The 26,322-nt window shown below is 42.6% G+C and overlaps 1 protein-coding gene across 1 annotated transcript in view; it reads left to right on the top strand.

Moving 5' to 3' along the window:
• LOC119561834 (probable chitinase 10) overlaps positions 1-26,322 on the top strand; it is a 195,935-nt gene that overhangs the window by 68,347 nt on the left and 101,266 nt on the right. The gene's annotated exons all lie outside the window — the stretch shown is intronic.

The following is a 26,322-nucleotide window of genomic DNA, read 5'->3' as shown; positions in this document are numbered from 1 at the left end:
CTTTATTCGGCTCTGTATAGCTGTGGTATTTTTGGTATGTTAGTGTGTACATGATAACAGAGAATATCGATAAAGAAAACGGCAAATGGCCAAGATTTCGTGATTATGATACATATCACATCTCTTCCCTAAATTTACATTTTGCTAGTAGTTTTACGCTTTCTGAACTCTGGGGGTTGGAAACGGTTGACATCTTGGCGCGAACGAGTACTGCTGCGGATGGGGATACCAGATCGACGTGGCTGTGACGGTTGGAGCTCATCTAGCTGGATTGGTGCTGGTACTTCATTGGAAGCTTGGGTGGATTCGAGAGGCTGTGATGGGCTAGATGTTCGCTGTTCTTCATGTCTTGGGCTTGGCGGAGTTGTGGGTGGATTAGAAGTGTCGGGCATCCACCAAAACGGAGTATTGTCATCTTTGGAGCTGCTACTGAGGTCATCGTGATCAGATCTCGGCTTGATCTGATTTATGGGGGCGCTTAATAACACCTGTGGATGTTTGAAGAATAAATACCATGCGGCCTATGGACCGATCGATGACAGCTTTTATCCACTTTTCTCCCCTGGCGTTATTTTTGGCAAATACTTAATGGTTCGGCGAATACTTGTTTGGTTCGATATGCTGGCTTTTAGTCTGTTTCTCAAAAAGTTGACTTAAGATCGTACGCACAGGGCGACCATGTAGAAGTTCTGCAGGACATTTTCCTTCTGAGTTCGGGGTGAAACGATTCGAACTAAGGTATTTTGTAACGGCTGTTTTTACTGAATAAACGTCCCTTATGTTTTTGCCGACAGAAGTTTAAAAAGTTTGGACGAAGCGCTCAGCAAGTCCATTTGATGCTGGGTGAAAAGGAGCTGTTGTTAGGTGGTTAATTCCATGTTGAAGGCAAAATTCCTTAAAGGTTTCTGCAGTGAGTTGCGGTCCATTATCAGTGACAATTGTTTTAGGGTAACCCTCAATTGCAAATATAGCTGTGAGCGCTGATATAGTGTTTGCAGTTGTAGTGGACGACATTTGGGTTATGAACGGGAACTGAGAATAAGCATTGACGCATATTAACCACATTGAAGCAAATATAGGTCCCGCAAAGTCTATGTGTGTGTGTATGTAGCTTTTGGCCAGCTTTGAAACTCTTTTACCGGGGCTGGGTTGCCTACCTTGCAAACGCTGCAACTCTTAGTTAGTTGTGCTATGTCGTCGTCGATACCAGGCCACCAAACGTGCTGACGAGCTAGTTGTTTCATGAGAAATATTCCCCAGTGAATAATTTTCAGACTTTCGTTGATAATATCGGCATTTATTGAACAGGATAAATCGACGATGTTATAGCATTCCCCTTCCGTATCGAAAAGGGGATCTGAGCTTATAGGAAGACGTGAGAGTGCGTCTGCGTTTCCATGAGCTGTGGTTAAGCGATATTTAATATCAAAATTGTAAGCCATCAATATTATAGCCCAACGCTGGAGTCTGTTTGAAGTCATTGTTGACGAATGCTTGCTAGGATTAAAGATTGTGACCAACGGCTTGTTATCAGTTATGAGAATAAAATTCCTGCCATATAAATACTGATGAAACTTCTTTACCCCAAATATGATTGAAAGGGCTTCCTTCTCAATTTGGCTTTATCGGACTTGATGAACGTCAAGAGTTTTCAATGCGAAGGCTATTGGCATTTCCTTGCCATCTGTATGTATGTGTGACAACTCAACACCAATGCCGAAAGAGGATGCATCTGTGGCTAAAACAAGCGGAAGATTCTCGTTGAAATGTGCTAGCTCAAAGCTGAGAAAGTTTGCTGTTGCTCTGGTCCAAACCTAAAGGGGACGATCTTTCTACGCAATTGATTTAGGGGTGAAGCTAACTGGGAGTAATTTGGAATGAAATTGCAGTAATAGTTAACTTTTCCCATGAACGCATCTAGCTGTTGTAGATTAGAGGGCGGCTTTAATTCCTTAACGGCTTCTATTCCTGACGAATCCGGAAGGATGCCCTTAGCACTAACCCTTCTCCCAAGGTACTCAATTTCATCCCTTAGAAAGAAACATTTCTCTTTCTTACATTTAATGCCATTCGCCTGTAAAATGCATAAAATTTGTTTAAGTCTGGCTAGGTGTTGATCCACTGTAGGAGCCGAAATAATTATGTCGTCGAGATAATTTTCACAACCTTCTATTTCACTTAGAAGTTGCTCAAGGTGACGCTGAAATATAGCTGGTGCGCTAGCTATTCCATACGGCAAACGTTGGTATTGAAAGAGACCCAACGGCGTGTTGACAACCATAATTTCTTTCGCTGCATCCTCTAACTCCATTTGTAAGTATGCGTCTTTGAGGTCTATTTTGGAGAAATGCGTGCCGTGACGAATTTTGTGTAACAAAGACTCACGTGTCGGCAATGGATATTGCTCGATGTCCAACTGGGAATTGACGCCTTGCTTGAAATCGCCGCAGATTCGTAGTGCTCCACCTGGCTTCGGTGCTAGTACTATTGGCGATGCCCAGTTGCTAAATTTTATGGGTTTCCAAATACCTGCTTCTATGAGACGCTGCGCTTCCTCCTTGAACTTATCCAATTGGGCATACGGAATTTGCCTACTTTTGTAGAACTTTGGTACGGAATTTGGTTTAAGGTAAGTGCTTGCCTTAAAGTTTTTTATCGTCCCAATAGCCGGCTCAAATACCTCCTTATACCTTTGGCAAAGATCTGTCATTTGAGTCCCCTGCTTTTCAGTGACGTTTGCGATTTGATGAATTTCAAAATTGAATGTTTTAAACAAATCCAAGCCGAACAGATTATTGGAGTTCTCCTCATTAGCCACAATTATTACCACATTTGCCAATTTGTTGCCACACTTTGCTACAGTGTGTAGCTCACCCAGTACAGGAATTTGTTGTTGGCCAAATGCGTGCAAGATTCGATCGCACTTCTGCAGTCTCGGGCTGATTTGCTTTTTGTGTGTATACTGCGTTTGTATCAAGAGCTCTCATCTCACTCTCTTTGATTACTGCCACTGTCTTTGTTGTTGCCTCGTAAGTTTCGGCAATTGAGAGAACGTCTTCGAGCGACGGCTGCAACTTCTGCAAAGCGGCTGTGCGAATTGCGTCGAATGGAGTGTGCACAATTAAACACCCATCGGATTGGCAAACAAATTGACACTCTCTAGCAATGCCACGTAGATCAGCGACCCATTCCTTATGTGTCTGTGAGTCCCGCATCTGACGTTTGAAGAATTCGTACCGTGCAGCAACAATATGACGCTTCTGCTTGAAATGTTCTGTTAGTTTTTCCGTTATTTGTTCATATGTCTGCTGGTCCAAGTTTTCGCTACCAAACAGATTTTTTACAAGCTCAAATATGTGAGTGCCTGCCCACGATAGAAAATACGCTTTTTTCCTATCTGCTGCTTGCACCGAGTAAGCGCAGAAGTGCTGTGTTAATTGTTGGAAGATACGTTTATCAATTTTGATTTTCTTTGTTAAAGTTTGAAAACGGCGGGCACACGGATAATTCTCCCGATCTAGCTAAGTTCACACCACTGTTTTGTGAAAGAATGGATTCCATCCATTTTTGTTGTTGTTGCATCAACTTCTGCGCAAATTCTTGCTGTTGAGCCAATAATGTTTCAAAATTAACTTGGCTGTCAGCCATTGTATGTCTTTTTGCGTTCGATCACTGTTGTTTTAGTCTACCGACACGAATTACACAAAATTATATTTTGCGGCACTTTTTTCCTCGTCGCCAGAAAATGTTGTGTTCCAATTAAAAGGAGACGACAGATCGGGTTGAGATTTTATGTCCAACTGACTTTATTCGGCTCTGTATAGCTGTGGTATTTTTGGTATGTTAGTGTGTACATGATAACAGAGAATATCGATAAAGTAAACGGCAAATGGCCAAGATTTCGTGATTATGATACATATAAATTGTCATATTTATTTTTGGGTTTAATTGATAAAGTAAAATGTTTTACTGTCAATATAATAGCTTTTAAAGTGATATTTTATTCTCAGGAAAAGTTTGAATATTTTTTTAAGATTTTCACGAAAAGTCCACTAACATGATATTCGTTAAAGATTCTACTTTTTTCTAAGGCTACAGTTTGCCCATCCACCAGGTGCAGTTATCTTGAAGGTGATGTACGTAGCTAGGGCCCTCCCCTACAGCTATTCTCCAGAAGGTTTCGTTTACAGGTTGTTCTTCCTTTTTATACCCGTTACTCGTAGAGTAAAAGGGTATACTAGATTCGTCGGAAAGTATGTAACAGGCAGAAGAAAGCGTTTCCGACCCCATAAAGTATATATATTCTTGATCAGGATCACCAGCCGTGTCGATCCGTATGAATGCTGAGATCTCGGAAACTGTAAGAGCTACAATACTGGGATTAGGCATGCAGATTCCTGAGATTCCTGCGCAGCGCAAGTTTGTTTCAGCAGAGTGCCACGCCCACTCTAACGCCCACAAACCGCCCAAAACTGTGGCTCCAACAGTTTTGATGCTAGAATAAAAATATTAACTGCGTAAGAAGCTCAAGCCAAATCTCAATAGCCTAGCTCTTATAGTTTCCGAGATCTCAGCGTTCATCCGGACAGACGGACAAACGGTCAGACGGACATGGCTAGATAGACTCGGCTAGTTATCCTGATCAAGAATATATATACTTTATGGGGTCGGAAACTCTTCCTTCTGCCTGTTACATACATTCCGGCGAATTTAGTATACCCTTTTACTCTACGAGTAACGGGTATAATTATATCTTTGGTGTTTTTTAACATATAACAACCTACGCTTAGAAATAAATTTTTTTAATTAGTTCTGAGTTTCGAATTTATTTTTATCAAAATCGGACGACTATATCAAATAGCTGCCATAGGAACGATCGGAAAATTGGTCGGAAAATAATATGAAACAAATCATAGCTTCGGTGTTTTTTTTGACATATTATCTTATACTATTGGGAATAATATATTGTGTATTTTTAAGAATTTAGAATTAAACTTAATAAAAATCGGACAACTCTAACATATAGCTGTCAGAGAAATGGTCAGTGAAATACTGAAATTATTTTTAAACCCTTGCATTTAGTATACCCTTGCAGACGGTATAATGATTTCAGTCAGAAAGTCAACGCAGCAAAGGATACCTTTCCAACCAAAAAAATATTGTATATATTCTTGATCAGCATCACTAGAAGAGTCGATCTAGCCATGTCCGTCTGTCCGTCTGTCAGTCTGTCCGTCCGATTCTACGCAAACTAGTCTCTCAGTTTTAAGGCTATCGGGCTGAAACTTTCCCAAAAGTCTTATATCTTTTGCAGGTAGTATATAAGTCGGAAGCAGCCGGATCGAACCACTATATCTTATAGCTCCTATAGGAATAATCGGAAAAAAAATGTTAATAAATTATATCTTTGGTGTTTTTTTTTCAACATATAACCTCCTACGCTTGGAATTAACATTTTTTAATTAGTTCTGAATTTGGAATTTAATTTTATCAAAATCGGGCGACTATATCATATAGCTGCCATAGAAACGATCGAAAAATTGGTGGGAAAATAATACGAAACAAATTATGGCTTCGGCGTTTTTTAACATATAATCTCCTACGCTTGGAAATAACATTTTTTAATTAGTTCTGAGTTTTGAATTAAATTTTAACAAAATCGGACGACTATATCATATAGCTGCCATAGGAACGATCGGAAAATTGGTCGGAAAATAATATGAAACAAATTATAGCTTCGGTGTTTTTTAACATATGGTTATATATGGTTATGTTAAAAAACACCGAAGCTATAATTTGTTTCATATTATTTTCCCACCAATTTTACGATCGTTTCTATGGCAGCTATATGATATAGTCGCCCGATTTTGATAAAATTTAATTTGAAATTCAAAACTAGTTTAAAAATTTTATTTCCAAGCTTTGGAGGTTATATTTTAAGAAACATAAAGCTAACTTCCTTTCTTGTTGTAATTGATTTTTATACCCTTGCAGAGGGTACTATGATTTCAGTCAGAAGTTTGCAACTCAGTGAAGGAGACGTTTCCGACCCCATAAAGTATATATATTCTTGATCAGCATCACCAGACGAGTCGATCTAGCCATGTGTGTCTGTCCGTCTGGCCGTCAGTCCGTCCGTTTCTAAGCAAACTAGACTCTCAGTGTTAAAGCTATCGCGCTGAATCTTTCCCAAAAGTCTTATTTCTTTTGCAGGTAGTATATAAGTCGGAACCAGCCGGATCGGACAACTATATCTTATAGCTCCCAAAGGAATATGTTACGTGGGCATATTAGTGCCCGAGTCCTGAAAAGGACTTGGGCCGAGGGAGAGGCGTCCGATATTCTGGCACCATTTGCCGGCATAAGCTACGTCGTATTCGGGTCGTGGGATCTTGGTAAGCCTCTCTCCTCTCCAACATAACGAGAATAAATATTAAAAGTGCCTGGAAAATAATATGAGTTCATAAAGTTCGTCAGTCGTCAGTCCACACTGCCCCACAAGCTTAGCTGTAGCTTGATCGCAATACGATCGGGCTGTGTTTTGGCCATATTCCCTCCCCTTCACACATTCGTGTGCCAATGGATCGTCGCAGGCCGCGCAATACGATCCCCTATTGTCAAGGTTGTCCGTCAAAAGTTATGTCATTGTTCTTGACCTACTCCACTTCTCGTGTCAGCACACCCCTTTTAATAGAGCTCTAGCACTTCACGTTTTGATATCCTTTAACATTACAAATTTATTGGATAAATAATTGGATGAATAACATAATGTTGGCTAAATCATATGGAAATTAAACTAATTGACAATATTTGGTTAGCGGAGAGTATCGAATTTACCACCTGTGAAGGTGCACACATCAGCAAAATGCTGACTATTCACGACTACAAAACGTCGCTCAGAGAGCTCTTGCAATTGTACATACAACAACAAGGCTGATACTCGCCGCTGGAAAAGTTTATAGTAGTCTATAAAACTGTAGGATACTGCACGGATATTTATATATGTTTATAAGAAAGGAACCGTGTTCCGACAAACTTACCCCCTCTTTAAATCCTGGGCGATGAGATCTCGACGCTCCGGATCCTGGGCTTTGGAAAATATTATATTGAATATATATATATATAAATATACGTGCACCAAAATACGGCTGTTCTTAAGTATACCAATTCACTTAAACACAAAATATATATTTCTATTATGCCAGAGGCATGCGACTTCTTCAACGGCTGTTCATCATGATTCGCACTTCGTCTATCGATTCGGTTGGTTTAAATGTATTTCAGTGCATGTTTGAATGCTTCCAATGTTTTTTTTGTTGATTTTCACTTGTTCTCCAATTGTATTATTAGAGGATATTGGTCTTTGGTTATGCATGAGTTCGCTTTGGTTGGCTCGATTAACACATTTATGTTGCATCACAACTTTCTCCGACGTACGCTACGCCTCTGAACGGATGGCTCCTACAGCTGAACAATTTTCAGGAGCATGGGGGATCACGGGTACTGCGGCTACAAAACATCACAGTATGACAGATGTCGTCCTTATTGTTGATCCTCTCCACGTTCTTTGTTGACAATGGCGGCGCTGGTCCAACACATAAGGATCTTTCGAGCAGCGATTTGTGTCCTCCTCAAGGACTGTTGGATATGGTGGCTGGTCCTGGTGGCAGAAGACTCCGTGGACGACTACCCCAGGGAAAGTCGTCTTCCCTCGGAGCTGCCGACTTCCGTCAGCAAGACACACAAATGGATTCTCTCCAAGCTCTATTTGTCTAAGGTCTTTTATACTAGACTAGAGCTTTTACTTGGCTGCCGGTATGGATCGGATAAACTAGGTGTTCCCACCTAGGATTACTGTTTCTTGATAACTGCTATCTTGGGAGTCAACGGCCGGCTGTTGCCCTTTGCTAGCTACCGGAGTATGGTTACCAGTAGGTTGATCGTGGCCGTTGTTCTGGCCACGCGACACCCGAGAATTGCCGAATTGCATTTTCTTCTGCCTTTACCAGTATGAGTCTGGTTAGTCACATGCACCCCTCCTCCTGTCTAAAGATTCGTCGTTGTTTCTCTATGTGAATCTTTCTATGTGGAGGGCGTACGTAACAGGCTCGAAGTGATCGATGCGGACCGCATGGAATGACTTCGCAAAAGGAATCTGCGTACGACCATCGTTGTCTGTACCGTGTTTCTTCTCCTTTTTTAGGCGCCCGTTCACGTGTGGCTTCGACCCACTTCTCTGATCAAGAGTCTCATGTTTTATCGGCTGAGCTGTTCGGGCTGATATCTTCACTGCTGTTGCTTTATGTTAAAGGTATATTATGTACTCTAGTATTATTCATATACTTGGGGCATGGAACCTGTGTTTGATCTAACTGACGATCTGTTAGAAATGTTTGATTTATATGTTTGTACTTTTGTACTATTAGGAAAGCTTTGTAGTGTTGGGCATGTTTTTCGCAGTACTTTTTAACCAGCGGTCCACTCGGAGACCCTCCCTTTTGAATTCCGCTAACGAAGTTAATGGGGATGTTAGCAGCAAGCCGCCCATCTGGGAGTTCATGTTGTCTTTCAAAAGCTCAACAAATTCATCTTCAGCGATTTTATGCTTCAGTTTGAAATGCAAGTTGTGCATATCGGAGACATAATCGCTGAAGGTTTCGTGCTGTCCTTGCTTGCGTGCCATTAATTCCTTGACTTTCATAAGGTCACTTCCGGTAGTGGAAAATGCTCGTTTCATTTCTTGGGTCAATGAGTAGTAGTCAAAATCGTAATCTTCTGCCTTGTCCTCTATTAACTGCCAATACCATTTCGTGGCTGCACCTGCCAACAGAAGATGGAATTCACGAAAGACTTGTTGGCGACTGAGGTCGTACAATTCTTGCAATCGATCTACGCGGAACAGGAAGCTTTCGACTGTCATGCCGCGACCGCTTCCGTCGAACTTTAGGTTCCATCTGTCTAATCTGACGTCTTTTGGTCTTGGTCCCTGAAATGATGAGCTCCGATCGATCTCTGGATGCAGTTGGTGACTCGTCTCCCTCTCATTTGTTCTGGACTGCCTGTGGGACGAGGTGTCCATCCGCCTGGGTGTTCTTAACCGGTGCATCTGGCTACTAAGCATGTCCTGCGTTACTGGTTCCAGAGGCGGGGTCTCTTGGTATATCAAGAAGCTGTCCGTTGGATTCGGAACAGTTCGGGGCGGCGAAGGCAGTTCCTTCTGTTCGGGTCTCCTGGGTGTCGGAGACTGCAATTCTATTATCTGTGCCTTCAGCGCTTCTATCTGGGCACTCATTCCACGCTGCATTTCGTTGCTCTGTCTCAAGAGCTCCATCAATCTTTGTTCACGTCGCTCGGCAGCCTCTAAGTTGTCCTCCTCGTGCCTCTGAAATTGGGGAAGCATACTTGATCTCCCTTTCGGCGGTCCTAGGGGTAGATTCTCCCCTCCGGCGGCTCCTTCCACTTCAGTATATTGGTCCAAATTGTTTTCTTCTGACAGGGTATCTACCTGTCCTGGCTGATTCTGTGCGAGCTCCCACGGCTCTCTTTCAGATGAGCCGGGGTTGGTGGTTGTCTCCGCGCGTTGTTGCTCGGGTCACTCTTCCGGTGCTGGGTTGGAATAAGACCTTCTTCTTGGCCCCCTTCATTTATATTATTTGACCTTCTTTAAAGGCCTCCGCTTTCTTTTTATAGATTGTCACTTTGCGCGAATTAATACACGCACTAAAATTTGTCTTCACTTTATTTGCGTTTTGGTATAAAAGGTTCACGTGATTCTTTACAAAACACCCGGTCAGCGATGTATACGCTGAATAAGTCGACAATAAAAATGTTTATAAACTGGGGGTGCTTCTCTCTGTTTCTCAAGTTTCTCTTCGGTCAAGAACCGTCCGATATTCAAGCCCCAAAAAAAAACAAAATAAATTTCCCTAACTAGGGGTGTTAGCCGCTTCTACACAACGCGGTTCCGCTAAGCTAACATGCCCTTACTTTCCCTTTTTCTAGACATCCCAAATGTTCCAAACGGAATGGCTGTGTCTAGATAAGGAATCTGTCCAAAAACCCCCTCCCGCCAGTCGTCGGAAAACGAGTTGTTTGACCGATCATTCTCGGGATCCACAACCGTCTCCTATTTCTCTGGACTCGAACCAAGCAAACGACCTGACCAACTAGCCTAATACGTTGTGGGGCGTCGGCCAGAGAAACTAAAAATCGTCCACCGCCCAAATATGTCAAGGGAAACAGCAAAGACTCGAACCAAGCAAACGACCGGACAAATGCCCAGTACGTTGTGGGGCGTCGGCTTTGCGTTTCCTGTCAGTTCCCCCACCCCCATTCTGTCCTGGATCGACAAACGAACAGTAGACCCGCACCGCAACTGCTAAATGCGTTACCGTAATGCTTGCGCTCCTGCTCTTTCTGGACTCGAACCAATTCAAACGACCGGGCAAATGCGTAGTACGTCGTGTGGCGTCGGCCAGAAAGCACCTATAAATTGTATTTACGTTATTTTAACAAATAGTCGTTCAGCACGTAGTTTTATAGTATTATAAAAAGGATAACTCATAGTTCTTGGTTTAAGGAAATTCCGGTAAATTTGTCCATGAACAAAACAGGGAATTCTACAATTGTAATAGACAGAAATTAAATTATCTTAAAGTCAAGCCTCTATTCTGAGACAAAGTTCTGGTTGAGAGGCCTCTCAACACTGACAGTCACAGAAGTTGGGGACTTTAAAGTTACTAGTTGAAAGACAAAATAGATAAGTATGCGCATATTTAAAATTATTTAAGTTCCCTGCTCTATAAAACAGTCAAATTACTCATGGCAAATGAAGATGAAAGCTTTGCCATACTTAGGTGCATCCACTCCGATACCGCAGGCATCGAGATGGTTGACCCTAATAAAATTCCTTAAGGAATATGAAAAATCCTAGCGTTGGGCGCCAATTCTGTTACGTGGGCATATTAGTGCCCGAGTCCTGAAAAGGACTTGGGCCGAGGGAGAGGCGTCCGATATTCTGGCACCATTTGCCGGCATAAGCTACGTCGTATTCGGGTCGTGGGATCTTGGTAAGCCTCTCTCCTCTCCAACATAACGAGAATAAATATTAAAAGTGCCTGGAAAATAATATCAGTTCATAAAGTTCGTCAGTCGTCAGTCCACACTGCCCCACAAGCTTAGCTGTAGCTTGATCGCAATACGATCGGGCTGTGTTTTGGCCATATTCCCTCCCCTTCACACATTCGTGTGCCAATGGATCGTCGCAGGCCGCGCAATACGATCCCCTATTGTCAAGGTTGTCCGTCAAAAGTTATGTCATTGTTCTTGACCTACTCCACTTCTCGTGTCAGCACACCCCTTTTAATAGAGCTCTAGCACTTCATGTTTTGATATCCTTTAACATTACAAATTTATTGGATAAATAATTGGATAAATAATTGGATGAATAACATAATGTTGGCTAAATCATATGGAAATTAAACTAATTGACAATATTTGGTTAGCGGAGAGTATCGAATTTACCACCTGTGAAGGTGCACACATCAGCAAAATGCTGACTATTCACGACTACAAAACGTCGCTCAGAGAGCTCTTGCAATTGTACATACAACAACAAGGCTGATACTCGCCGCTGGAAAAGTTTATAGTAGTCTATAAAACTGTAGGATACTGCACGGATATTTATATATGTTTATAAGAAAGGAACCGTGTTCCGAAAAACTTACCCCCTCTTTAAATCCTGGGCGATGAGATCTCGACGCTCCGGATCCTGGGCTTTGGAAAATATTATATTGAATATATATATATATAAATATACGTGCACCAAAATACGGCTGTTCTTAAGTATACCAATTCACTTAAACACAAAATATATATTTCTATTATGCCAGAGGCATGCGACTTCTTCAACGGCTGTTCATCATGATTCGCACTTCGTCTATCGATTCGGTTGGTTTAAATGTATTTCAGTGCATGTTTGAATGCTTCCAATGTTTTTTTTGTTGATTTTCACTTGTTCTCCAATTGTATTATTAGAGGATATTGGTCTTTGGTTATGCATGAGTTCGCTTTGGTTGGCTCGATTAACACATTTATGTTGCATCACAACTTTCTCCGACGTACGCTACGCCTCTGAACGGATGGCTCCTACAGCTGAACAATTTTCAGGAGCATGGGGGATCACGGGTACTGCGGCTACAAAACATCACAGTATGACAGATGTCGTCCTTATTGTTGATCCTCTCCACGTTCTTTGTTGACAATGGCGGCGCTGGTTCAACACATAAGGATCTTTCGAGCAGCGATTTGTGTCCTCCTCAAGGACTGTTGGATATGGTGGCTGGTCCTGGTGGCAGAAGACTCCGTGGACGACTACCCCAGGGAAAGTCGTCTTCCCTCGGAGCTGCCGACTTCCGTCAGCAAGACACACAAATGGATTCTCTCCAAGCTCTATTTGTCTTTTATACTAGACTAGAGCTTTTACTTGGCTGCCGGTATGGATCGGATAAACTAGGTGTTCCCACCTAGGATTACTGTTTCTTGATAACTGCTATCTTGGGAGTCAACGGCCGGCTGTTGCCCTTTGCTAGCTACCGGAGTATGGTTACCAGTAGGTTGATCGTGGCCGTTGTTCTGGCCACGCGACACCCGAGAATTGCCGAATTGCATTTTCTTCTGCCTTTACCAGTATGAGTCTGGTTAGTCACATGCACCCCTCCTCCTGTCTAAAGATTCGTCGTTGTTTCTCTATGTGAATCTTTCTATGTGGAGGGCGTACGTAACAGGCTCGAAGTGATCGATGCGGACCGCATGGAATGACTTCGCAAAAGGAATCTGCGTACGACCATCGTTGTCTGTACCGTGTTTCTTCTCTTTTTTTAGGCGCCCGTTCACGTGTGGCTTCGACCCACTTCTCTGATCAAGAGTCTCATGTTTTATCGGCTGAGCTGTTCGGGCTGATATCTTCACTGCTGTTGCTTTATGTTAAAGGTATATTATGTACTCTAGTATTATTCATATACTTGGGGCATGGAACCTGTGTTTGATCTAACTGACGATCTGTTAGAAATGTTTGATTTATATGTTTGTACTTTTGTACTATTAGGAAAGCTTTGTAGTGTTGGGCATGTTTTTCGCAGTACTTTTTAACCAGCGGTCCACTCGGAGACCCTCCCTTTTGAATTCCGCTAACGAAGTTAATGGGGATGTTAGCAGCAAGCCGCCCATCTGGGAGTTCATGTTGTCTTTCAAAAGCTCAACAAATTCATCTTCAGCGATTTTATGCTTCAGTTTGAAATGCAAGTTGTGCATATCGGAGACATAATCGCTGAAGGTTTCGTGCTGTCCTTGCTTGCGTGCCATTAATTCCTTGACTTTCATAAGGTCACTTCCGGTAGTGGAAAATGCTCGTTTCATTTCTTGGGTCAATGAGTAGTAGTCAAAATCGTAATCTTCTGCCTTGTCCTCTATTAACTGCCAATACCATTTCGTGGCTGCACCTGCCAACAGAAGATGGAATTCACGAAAGACTTGTTGGCGACTGAGGTCGTACAATTCTTGCAATCGGTCTACGCGGAACAGGAAGCTTTCGACTGTCATGCCGCGACCGCTTCCGTCGAACTTTAGGTTCCATCTGTCTAATCTGACGTCTTTTGGTCTTGGTCCCTGAAATGATGAGCTCCGATCGATCTCTGGATGCAGTTGGTGACTCGTCTCCCTCTCGTTTGTTCTGGACTGCCTGTGGGACGAGGTGTCCATCCGCCTGGGTGTTCTTAACCGGTGCATCTGGCTACTAAGCATGTCCTGCGTTACTGGTTCCAGAGGCGGGTTCTCTTGGTATATCAAGAAGCTGTCCGTTGGATTCGGAACAGTTCGGGGCGGCGAAGGCAGTCCCTTCTGTTCGGGTCTCCTGGGTGTCGGAGACTGCAATTCTATTATCTGTGCCTTCAGCGCTTCTATCTGGGCACTCATTCCACGCTGCATTTCGTTGCTCTGTCTCAAGAGCTCCATCAATCTTTGTTCACGTCGCTCGGCAGCCTCTAAGTTGTCCTCCTCGTGCCTCTGAAATTGGGGAAGCATACTTGATCTCCCTTTCGGCGGTCCTAGGGGTAGATTCTCCCCTCCGGCGGCTCCTTCCACTTCAGTATATTGGTCCAAATTGTTTTCTTCTGACAGGGTATCTACCTGTCCTGGCTGATTCTGTGCGAGCTCCCACGGCTCTCTTTCAGATGAGCCGGGGTTGGTGGTTGTCTCCGCGCGTTGTTGCTCGGGTCACTCTTCCGGTGCTGGGTTGGAATAAGACCTTCTTCTTGGCCCCCTTCATTTATATTATTTGACCTTCTTTAAAGGCCTCCGCTTTCTTTTTATAGATTGTCACTTTGCGCGAATTAATACACGCACTAAAATTTGTCTTCACTTTATTTGCGTTTTGGTATAAAAGGTTCACGTGATTCTTTACAAAACACCCGGTCAGCGATGTATACGCTGAATAAGTCGACAATAAAAATGTTTATAAACTGGGGGTGCTTCTCTCTGTTTCTCAAGTTTCTCTTCGGTCAAGAACCGTCCGATATTCAAGCCCCAAAAAAAAACAAAATAAATTTCCCTAACTAGGGGTGTTAGCCGCTTCTACACAACGCGGTTCCGCTAAGCTAACATGCCCTTACTTTCCCTTTTTCTAGACATCCCAAATGTTCCAAACGGAATGGCTGTGTCTAGATAAGGAATCTGTCCAAAAACCCCCTCCCGCCAGTCGTCGGAAAACGAGTTGTTTGACCGATCATTCTCGGGATCCACAACCGTCTCCTATTTCTCTGGACTCGAACCAAGCAAACGACCTGACCAACTAGCCTAATACGTTGTGGGGCGTCGGCCAGAGAAACTAAAAATCGTCCACCGCCCAAATATGTCAAGGGAAACAGCAAAGACTCGAACCAAGCAAACGACCGGACAAATGCCCAGTACGTTGTGGGGCGTCGGCTTTGCGTTTCCTGTCAGTTCCCCCACCCCCATTCTGTCCTGGATCGACAAACGAACAGTAGACCCGCACCGCAACTGCTAAATGCGTTACCGTAATGCTTGCGCTCCTGCTCTTTCTGGACTCGAACCAATTCAAACGACCGGGCAAATGCGTAGTACGTCGTGTGGCGTCGGCCAGAAAGCACCTATAAATTGTATTTACGTTATTTTAACAAATAGTCGTTCAGCACGTAGTTTTATAGTATTATAAAAAGGATAACTCATAGTTCTTGGTTTAAGGAAATTCCGGTAAATTTGTCCATGAACAAAACAGGGAATTCTACAATTGTAATAGACAGAAATTAAATTATCTTAAAGTCAAGCCTCTATTCTGAGACAAAGTTCTGGTTGAGAGGCCTCTCAACACTGACAGTCACAGAAGTTGGGGACTTTAAAGTTACTAGTTGAAAGACAAAATAGATAAGTATGCGCATATTTAAAATTATTTAAGTTCCCTGCTCTATAAAACAGTCAAATTACTCATGGCAAATGAAGATGAAAGCTTTGCCATACTTAGGTGCATCCACTCCGATACCGCAGGCATCGAGATGGTTGACCCTAATAAAATTCCTTAAGGAATATGAAAAATCCTAGCGTTGGGCGCCAATTCTGTTACGTGGGCATATTAGTGCCCGAGTCCTGAAAAGGACTTGGGCCGAGGGAGAGGCGTCCGATATTCTGGCACCATTTGCCGGCATAAGCTACGTCGTATTCGGGTCGTGGGATCTTGGTAAGCCTCTCTCCTCTCCAACATAACGAGAATAAATATTAAAAGTGCCTGGAAAATAATATCAGTTCATAAAGTTCGTCAGTCGTCAGTCCACACTGCCCCACAAGCTTAGCTGTAGCTTGATCGCAATACGATCGGGCTGTGTTTTGGCCATATTCCCTCCCCTTCACACATTCGTGTGCCAATGGATCGTCGCAGGCCGCGCAATACGATCCCCTATTGTCAAGGTTGTCCGTCAAAAGTTATGTCATTGTTCTTGACCTACTCCACTTCTCGTGTCAGCACACCCCTTTTAATAGAGCTCTAGCACTTCATGTTTTGATATCCTTTAACATTACAAATTTATTGGATAAATAATTGGATAAATAATTGGATGAATAACATAATGTTGGCTAAATCATATGGAAATTAAACTAATTGACAATATTTGGTTAGCGGAGAGTATCGAATTTACCACCTGTGAAGGTGCACACATCAGCAAAATGCTGACTATTCACGACTACAAAACGTCGCTCAGAGAGCTCTTGCAATTGTACATACAACAACAAGGCTGATACTCGCCGCTGGAAAAGTTTATAGTAGTCTATAAAACTGTAGGATACTGCACGGATATTTATATATGTTTATAAGAAAGGAACCGTGTTCCGAAAAACTTACCCCCTCTTTAAATCCTGGGCGATGAGATCTCGACGCTCCGGATCCTGGGCTTTGGAAAATATTATATTGAATATATATATATATAAATATACGTGCACCAAAATACGGCTGTTCTTAAGTATACCAATTCACTTAAACACAAAATATATATTTCTATTATGCCAGAGGCATGCGACTTCTTCAACGGCTGTTCATCATGATTCGCACTTCGTCTATCGATTCGGTTGGTTTAAATGTATTTCAGTGCATGTTTGAATGCTTCCAATGTTTTTTTTGTTGATTTTCACTTGTTCTCCAATTGTATTATTAGAGGATATTGGTCTTTGGTTATGCATGAGTTCGCTTTGGTTGGCTCGATTAACACATTTATGTTGCATCACAACTTTCTCCGACGTACGCTACGCCTCTGAACGGATGGCTCCTACAGCTGAACAATTTTCAGGAGCATGGGGGATCACGGGTACTGCGGCTACAAAACATCACAGTATGACAGATGTCGTCCTTATTGTTGATCCTCTCCACGTTCTTTGTTGACAATGGCGGCGCTGGTTCAACACATAAGGATCTTTCGAGCAGCGATTTGTGTCCTCCTCAAGGACTGTTGGATATGGTGGCTGGTCCTGGTGGCAGAAGACTCCGTGGACGACTACCCCAGGGAAAGTCGTCTTCCCTCGGAGCTGCCGACTTCCGTCAGCAAGACACACAAATGGATTCTCTCCAAGCTCTATTTGTCTTTTATACTAGACTAGAGCTTTTACTTGGCTGCCGGTATGGATCGGATAAACTAGGTGTTCCCACCTAGGATTACTGTTTCTTGATAACTGCTATCTTGGGAGTCAACGGCCGGCTGTTGCCCTTTGCTAGCTACCGGAGTATGGTTACCAGTAGGTTGATCGTGGCCGTTGTTCTGGCCACGCGACACCCGAGAATTGCCGAATTGCATTTTCTTCTGCCTTTACCAGTATGAGTCTGGTTAGTCACATGCACCCCTCCTCCTGTCTAAAGATTCGTCGTTGTTTCTCTATGTGAATCTTTCTATGTGGAGGGCGTACGTAACAGGCTCGAAGTGATCGATGCGGACCGCATGGAATGACTTCGCAAAAGGAATCTGCGTACGACCATCGTTGTCTGTACCGTGTTTCTTCTCTTTTTTTAGGCGCCCGTTCACGTGTGGCTTCGACCCACTTCTCTGATCAAGAGTCTCATGTTTTATCGGCTGAGCTGTTCGGGCTGATATCTTCACTGCTGTTGCTTTATGTTAAAGGTATATTATGTACTCTAGTATTATTCATATACTTGGGGCATGGAACCTGTGTTTGATCTAACTGACGATCTGTTAGAAATGTTTGATTTATATGTTTGTACTTTTGTACTATTAGGAAAGCTTTGTAGTGTTGGGCATGTTTTTCGCAGTACTTTTTAACCAGCGGTCCACTCGGAGACCCTCCCTTTTGAATTCCGCTAACGAAGTTAATGGGGATGTTAGCAGCAAGCCGCCCATCTGGGAGTTCATGTTGTCTTTCAAAAGCTCAACAAATTCATCTTCAGCGATTTTATGCTTCAGTTTGAAATGCAAGTTGTGCATATCGGAGACATAATCGCTGAAGGTTTCGTGCTGTCCTTGCTTGCGTGCCATTAATTCCTTGACTTTCATAAGGTCACTTCCGGTAGTGGAAAATGCTCGTTTCATTTCTTGGGTCAATGAGTAGTAGTCAAAATCGTAATCTTCTGCCTTGTCCTCTATTAACTGCCAATACCATTTCGTGGCTGCACCTGCCAACAGAAGATGGAATTCACGAAAGACTTGTTGGCGACTGAGGTCGTACAATTCTTGCAATCGGTCTACGCGGAACAGGAAGCTTTCGACTGTCATGCCGCGACCGCTTCCGTCGAACTTTAGGTTCCATCTGTCTAATCTGACGTCTTTTGGTCTTGGTCCCTGAAATGATGAGCTCCGATCGATCTCTGGATGCAGTTGGTGACTCGTCTCCCTCTCGTTTGTTCTGGACTGCCTGTGGGACGAGGTGTCCATCCGCCTGGGTGTTCTTAACCGGTGCATCTGGCTACTAAGCATGTCCTGCGTTACTGGTTCCAGAGGCGGGTTCTCTTGGTATATCAAGAAGCTGTCCGTTGGATTCGGAACAGTTCGGGGCGGCGAAGGCAGTCCCTTCTGTTCGGGTCTCCTGGGTGTCGGAGACTGCAATTCTATTATCTGTGCCTTCAGCGCTTCTATCTGGGCACTCATTCCACGCTGCATTTCGTTGCTCTGTCTCAAGAGCTCCATCAATCTTTGTTCACGTCGCTCGGCAGCCTCTAAGTTGTCCTCCTCGTGCCTCTGAAATTGGGGAAGCATACTTGATCTCCCTTTCGGCGGTCCTAGGGGTAGATTCTCCCCTCCGGCGGCTCCTTCCACTTCAGTATATTGGTCCAAATTGTTTTCTTCTGACAGGGTATCTACCTGTCCTGGCTGATTCTGTGCGAGCTCCCACGGCTCTCTTTCAGATGAGCCGGGGTTGGTGGTTGTCTCCGCGCGTTGTTGCTCGGGTCACTCTTCCGGTGCTGGGTTGGAATAAGACCTTCTTCTTGGCCCCCTTCATTTATATTATTTGACCTTCTTTAAAGGCCTCCGCTTTCTTTTTATAGATTGTCACTTTGCGCGAATTAATACACGCACTAAAATTTGTCTTCACTTTATTTGCGTTTTGGTATAAAAGGTTCACGTGATTCTTTTCAAAACACCCGGTCAGCGATGTATACGCTGAATAAGTCGACAATAAAAATGTTTATAAACTGGGGGTGCTTCTCTCTGTTTCTCAAGTTTCTCTTCGGTCAAGAACCGTCCGATATTCAAGCCTCAAAAAAAAACAAAATAAATTTCCCTAACTAGGGGTGTTAGCCGCTTCTACACAACGCGGTTCCGCTAAGCTAACATGCCCTTACTTTCCCTTTTTCTAGACATCCCAAATGTTCCAAACGGAATGGCTGTGTCTAGATAAGGAATCTGTCCAAAAACCCCCTCCCGCCAGTCGTCGGAAAACGAGTTGTTTGACCGATCATTCTCGGGATCCACAACCGTCTCCTATTTCTCTGGACTCGAACCAAGCAAACGACCTGACCAACTAGCCTAATACGTTGTGGGGCGTCGGCCAGAGAAACTAAAAATCGTCCACCGCCCAAATATGTCAAGGGAAACAGCAAAGACTCGAACCAAGCAAACGACCGGACAAATGCCCAGTACGTTGTGGGGCGTCGGCTTTGCGTTTCCTGTCAGTTCCCCCACCCCCATTCTGTCCTGGATCGACAAACGAACAGTAGACCCGCACCGCAACTGCTAAATGCGTTACCGTAATGCTTGCGCTCCTGCTCTTTCTGGACTCGAACCAATTCAAACGACCGGGCAAATGCGTAGTACGTCGTGTGGCGTCGGCCAGAAAGCACCTATAAATTGTATTTACGTTATTTTAACAAATAGTCGTTCAGCACGTAGTTTTATAGTATTATAAAAAGGATAACTCATAGTTCTTGGTTTAAGGAAATTCCGGTAAATTTGTCCATGAACAAAACAGGGAATTCTACAATTGTAATAGACAGAAATTAAATTATCTTAAAGTCAAGCCTCTATTCTGAGACAAAGTTCTGGTTGAGAGGCCTCTCAACACTGACAGTCACAGAAGTTGGGGACTTTAAAGTTACTAGTTGAAAGACAAAATAGATAAGTATGCGCATATTTAAAATTATTTAAGTTCCCTGCTCTATAAAACAGTCAAATTACTCATGGCAAATGAAGATGAAAGCTTTGCCATACTTAGGTGCATCCACTCCGATACCGCAGGCATCGAGATGGTTGACCCTAATAAAATTCCTTAAGGAATATGAAAAATCCTAGCGTTGGGCGCCAATTCTGTTACGTGGGCATATTAGTGCCCGAGTCCTGAAAAGGACTTGGGCCGAGGGAGAGGCGTCCGATATTCTGGCACCATTTGCCGGCATAAGCTACGTCGTATTCGGGTCGTGGGATCTTGGTAAGCCTCTCTCCTCTCCAACATAACGAGAATAAATATTAAAAGTGCCTGGAAAATAATATCAGTTCATAAAGTTCGTCAGTCGTCAGTCCACACTGCCCCACAAGCTTAGCTGTAGCTTGATCGCAATACGATCGGGCTGTGTTTTGGCCATATTCCCTCCCCTTCACACATTCGTGTGCCAATGGATCGTCGCAGGCCGCGCAATACGATCCCCTATTGTCAAGGTTGTCCGTCAAAAGTTATGTCATTGTTCTTGACCTACTCCACTTCTCGTGTCAGCACACCCCTTTTAATAGAGCTCTAGCACTTCATGTTTTGATATCCTTTAACATTACAAATTTATTGGATAAATAATTGGATAAATAATTGGATGAATAACATAATGTTGGCTAAATCATATGGAAATTAAACTAATTGACAATATTTGGTTAGCGGAGAGTATCGAATTTACCACCTGTGAAGGTGCACACATCAGCAAAATGCTGACTATTCACGACTACAAAACGTCGCTCAGAGAGCTCTTGCAATTGTACATACAACAACAAGGCTGATACTCGCCGCTGGAAAAGTTTATAGTAGTCTATAAAACTGTAGGATACTGCACGGATATTTATATATGTTTATAAGAAAGGAACCGTGTTCCGAAAAACTTACCCCCTCTTTAAATCCTGGGCGATGAGATCTCGACGCTCCGGATCCTGGGCTTTGGAAAATATTATATTGAATATATATATATATAAATATACGTGCACCAAAATACGGCTGTTCTTAAGTATACCAATTCACTTAAACACAAAATATATATTTCTATTATGCCAGAGGCATGCGACTTCTTCAACGGCTGTTCATCATGATTCGCACTTCGTCTATCGATTCGGTTGGTTTAAATGTATTTCAGTGCATGTTTGAATGCTTCCAATGTTTTTTTTGTTGATTTTCACTTGTTCTCCAATTGTATTATTAGAGGATATTGGTCTTTGGTTATGCATGAGTTCGCTTTGGTTGGCTCGATTAACACATTTATGTTGCATCACAACTTTCTCCGACGTACGCTACGCCTCTGAACGGATGGCTCCTACAGCTGAACAATTTTCAGGAGCATGGGGGATCACGGGTACTGCGGCTACAAAACATCACAGTATGACAGATGTCGTCCTTATTGTTGATCCTCTCCACGTTCTTTGTTGACAATGGCGGCGCTGGTTCAACACATAAGGATCTTTCGAGCAGCGATTTGTGTCCTCCTCAAGGACTGTTGGATATGGTGGCTGGTCCTGGTGGCAGAAGACTCCGTGGACGACTACCCCAGGGAAAGTCGTCTTCCCTCGGAGCTGCCGACTTCCGTCAGCAAGACACACAAATGGATTCTCTCCAAGCTCTATTTGTCTTTTATACTAGACTAGAGCTTTTACTTGGCTGCCGGTATGGATCGGATAAACTAGGTGTTCCCACCTAGGATTACTGTTTCTTGATAACTGCTATCTTGGGAGTCAACGGCCGGCTGTTGCCCTTTGCTAGCTACCGGAGTATGGTTACCAGTAGGTTGATCGTGGCCGTTGTTCTGGCCACGCGACACCCGAGAATTGCCGAATTGCATTTTCTTCTGCCTTTACCAGTATGAGTCTGGTTAGTCACATGCACCCCTCCTCCTGTCTAAAGATTCGTCGTTGTTTCTCTATGTGAATCTTTCTATGTGGAGGGCGTACGTAACAAATAATTGAAAAAAAAATTTAAAAAAAATGATATCTTTGGTGTTTTTTATATAACATATGGAAATAACATTTTTTAATTAGTTCTGAGTTTCGAATTAAATTTTATCAAAATCGGATCACTATATTGTATTTTTAAGAATTTGTAATTAAATTTATTAAAAATCAGACGACTCTAACATATAGCTGTCAAGGAAACGGTCAGAGAATTAATGAAATAGTTATTTAAAAAAAAATTGTGCTTGTTAATTTTGATCGTATTTTTTTTTACTCTGGGACATAGAATATTTCAACTTTTCAGCATTTCGAATTTAATTTTACACAAATATCACTGAAGCTAGCATCAATCTTTAAAAATGTAACATGGTGTTACTAACATTGATTATTTCTTATAACTGCAAGGGTATACAAACTTCGGCTTGCCGAAGTAACTTCCTTACTTGTTATACCCGTTACTCGTAGAGTAAAAGGGTATACTAGATTCGTCGGAAAGTATGTAACAGGCAGAAGGAAGCGTTTCCGACCCTATAAAGTATATATATTCTTTATCAGGATCACTAGCCGAGTCGATCTAGCCATGTCCGTCTGTCCGTCTGTCTGTCCGGATGAACGCTGAGATCTCGGAAACTATGAGAGCTAGGCTATTGAGATTTGGCGTGCAGATTCCTGAGCTTCTTACGCAGCGCAGGTGCAGCGTGGCAGCGTGCCTGGCTAAATCATATGGAAATTAAACTAATTGACAATATTTGGTTAGCGGAGAGTATCGAATTTACCACCTGTGAAGGTGCACACATCAGCAAAATGCTGACTATTCACGACTACAAAACGTCGCTCAGAGAGCTCTTGCAATTGTACATACAACAACAAGGCTGATACTCGCCGCTGGAAAAGTTTATAGTAGTCTATAAAACTGTAGGATACTGCACGGATATTTATATATGTTTATAAGAAAGGAACCGTGTTCCGAAAAACTTACCCCCTCTTTAAATCCTGGGCGATGAGATCTCGACGCTCCGGATCCTGGGCTTTGGAAAATATTATATTGAATATATATATATATATAAATATACGTGCACCAAAATACGGCTGTTCTTAAGTATACCAATTCACTTAAACACAAAATATATATTTCTATTATGCCAGAGGCATGCGACTTCTTCAACGGCTGTTCATCATGATTCGCACTTCGTCTATCGATTCGGTTGGTTTAAATGTATTTCAGTGCATGTTTGAATGCTTCCAATGTTTTTTTTGTTGATTTTCACTTGTTCTCCAATTGTATTATTAGAGGATATTGGTCTTTGGTTATGCATGAGTTCGCTTTGGTTGGCTCGATTAACACATTTATGTTGCACCACAACTTTCTCCGACGTACGCTACGCCTCTGAACGGATGGCTCCTACAGCTGAACAATTTTCAGGAGCATGGGGGATCACGGGTACTGCGGCTACAAAACATCACAGTATGACAGATGTCGTCCTTATTGTTGATCCTCTCCACGTTCTTTGTTGACAATGGCGGCGCTGGTTCAACACATAAGGATCTTTCGAGCAGCGATTTGTGTCCTCCTCAAGGACTGTTGGATATGGTGGCTGGTCCTGGTGGCAGAAGACTCCGTGGACGACTACTCCAGGGAAAGTCGTCTTCCCTCGGAGCTGCCGACTTCCGTCAGCAAGACACACAAATGGATTCTCTCCAAGCTCTATTTGTCTTTTATACTAGACTAGAGCTTTTACTTGGCTGCCGGTATGGATCGGATAAACTAGGTGTTCCCACCTAGGATTACTGTTTCTTGATAACTGCTATCTTGGGAGTCAACGGCCGGCTGTTGCCCTTTGCTAGCTACCGGAGTATGGTTACCAGTAGGTTGATCGTGGCCGTTGTTCTGGCCACGCGACACCCGAGAATTGCCGAATTGCATTTTCTTCTGCCTTTACCAGTATGAGTCTGGTTAGTCACATGCACCCCTCCTCCTGTCTAAAGATTCGTCGTTGTTTCTCTACGTGAATCTTTCTATGTGGAGGGCGTACGTAACAAATAATTGAAAAAAAAATTTAAAAAAAATGATATCTTTGGTGTTTTTTATATAACATATGGAAATAACATTTTTTAATTAGTTCTGAGTTTCGAATTAAATTTTATCAAAATCGGATCACTATATTGTATTTTTAAGAATTTGTAATTAAATTTATTAAAAATCAGACGACTCTAACATATAGCTGTCAAGGAAACGGTCAGAGAATTAATGAAATAATTATTTAAAAAAAAATTGTGCTTGTTAATTTTGATCGTATTTTTTTTTACTCTGGGACATAGAATATTTCAACTTTTCAGCATTTCGAATTTAATTTTACACAAATATCACTGAAGCTAGCATCAATCTTTAAAAATGTAACATGGTGTTACTAACATTGATTATTTCTTATAACTGCAAGGGTATACAAACTTCGGCTTGCCGAAGTAACTTCCTTACTTGTTATACCCGTTACTCGTAGAGTAAAAGGGTATACTAGATTCGTCGGAAAGTATGTAACAGGCAGAAGGAAGCGTTTCCGACCCCATAAAGTATATATATTCTTTATCAGGATCACTAGCCGAGTCGATCTAGCCATGTCCGTCTGTCCGTCTGTCTGTCCGGATGAACGCTGAGATCTCGGAAACTATGAGAGCTAGGCTATTGAGATTTGGCGTGCAGATTCCTGAGCTTCTTACGCAGCGCAGGTGCAGCGTGGCAGCGTGCCACGCCCACTCTAACGCCCACAAACCGCCCAAAACTGTGGCTCCTACAGTTTTGATGCTAGAATAAAAAATTTAACTGAAATTTATTGTTCTCATCAATACCTATCGGTTGATAAAAAAAAAGTTTGCCACGCCCACTTTTACGCCCACAAACCACCCACAAACTTCAAAGAATCGTAAATATGAACGTGGATATCTCGGAAACTATCAAGGATAGAGAATTGGGATCTCACATTTAGATTCCGTAGCCTTGTGCATAGCACAAGTTTGTTACGCAAATACGCCACGACCACTCTAACGCCCACAAACCGCCCAAGCCTGTGGCGCCCACAATTTTCATGCTAGATAAAAAATTTTAACTGAACTGTATTGGTCGCGTCAATACCTATCGATTGACCCAAAAAATTTGCTACGCCCACTCTAACGCCCATAACGCTTAAATCTGTCTACAGCCGGTAGGTGGCGCATTTCAATCTTGCTTTGCTGCTTGCTTATCTCCATTTCCCTTATGTCCCTTTAGCTGAGTAATGGGTATCTGATAGTCGAGGCACTCGACTATAGCGTTCTTCCTTGTTTTATCATGAACTATTCTCGCACAAGTTTTTGTTTGAGATTTTTCGTAAATTTATTTTTTATTTGGCGTCCGCGTTCAGCAGTTAGTCACCACAATTTTTTGTTAAATAAATGTATGGTTTTCGGATTCGCGTAAACTCGGTTGGGCGCCAGTAAAGACAAGACAATTTTACGTTTAATTTATAATCTTTATTCTTTAGAAATCCGTTTGGATAACTTTAGTTTATTTCTGTTTAGGTTTATAATATTTATTATTTAGAAATCCGTTTGGATAACTATAAATTATTATTGTTGGAATTTATCCCAGAATCCGTTTGGATTCTTTGCGAGTCTGTTAAGAACTAATTAAAGCTAACTTAAGTATTCTATAGGAAAGCCAGGCAGAAGGCCCGACGTCGGCAGCGACGGTCAGAATTGACGGCGGGGCTATGGGGAGAATGCTGACCTTGTAATTCCCATCCGCTGCATAGCCCGCTGCATTACTTGGCCGCTTTGGCCAACTGCACTAGCGTGGGACCGCTGACTTAGCGCCTCGTGCCCGGAGCATTCCCCAACCACTAGGCGACTCGGGTTTTGAATTTCATTTTTTCAGACTGCTGATTTGAAGAATTGCATCCGGTCTTGCAAGACCTTTGGGTTCCATGCTAACTTATATATAACGGGTATAAAAACAATTCTTAACTATTTCGTCGAAAGCTTATTGGACATATACTTTATTTAAGAAGAAAAGAATTTGTATAAGTATTGAAAATTCTTTATTCGAAGACAAACTTATTTTTTAAGATGGATACATGTTCTATAGCAGTTGTAATTTTATTAAATTTCTGTATTCACCAGCAGACTTTAATTAACTTCCATCCTTTTGCTCACA

This window comes from Drosophila subpulchrella, unplaced genomic scaffold, assembly GCF_014743375.2.
Source record: "Drosophila subpulchrella strain 33 F10 #4 breed RU33 unplaced genomic scaffold, RU_Dsub_v1.1 Primary Assembly Seq377, whole genome shotgun sequence".
Lineage (NCBI taxonomy): Eukaryota > Metazoa > Arthropoda > Insecta > Diptera > Drosophilidae > Drosophila > Drosophila subpulchrella.
This window is presented reverse-complemented; position numbering and strand designations above follow the sequence as displayed.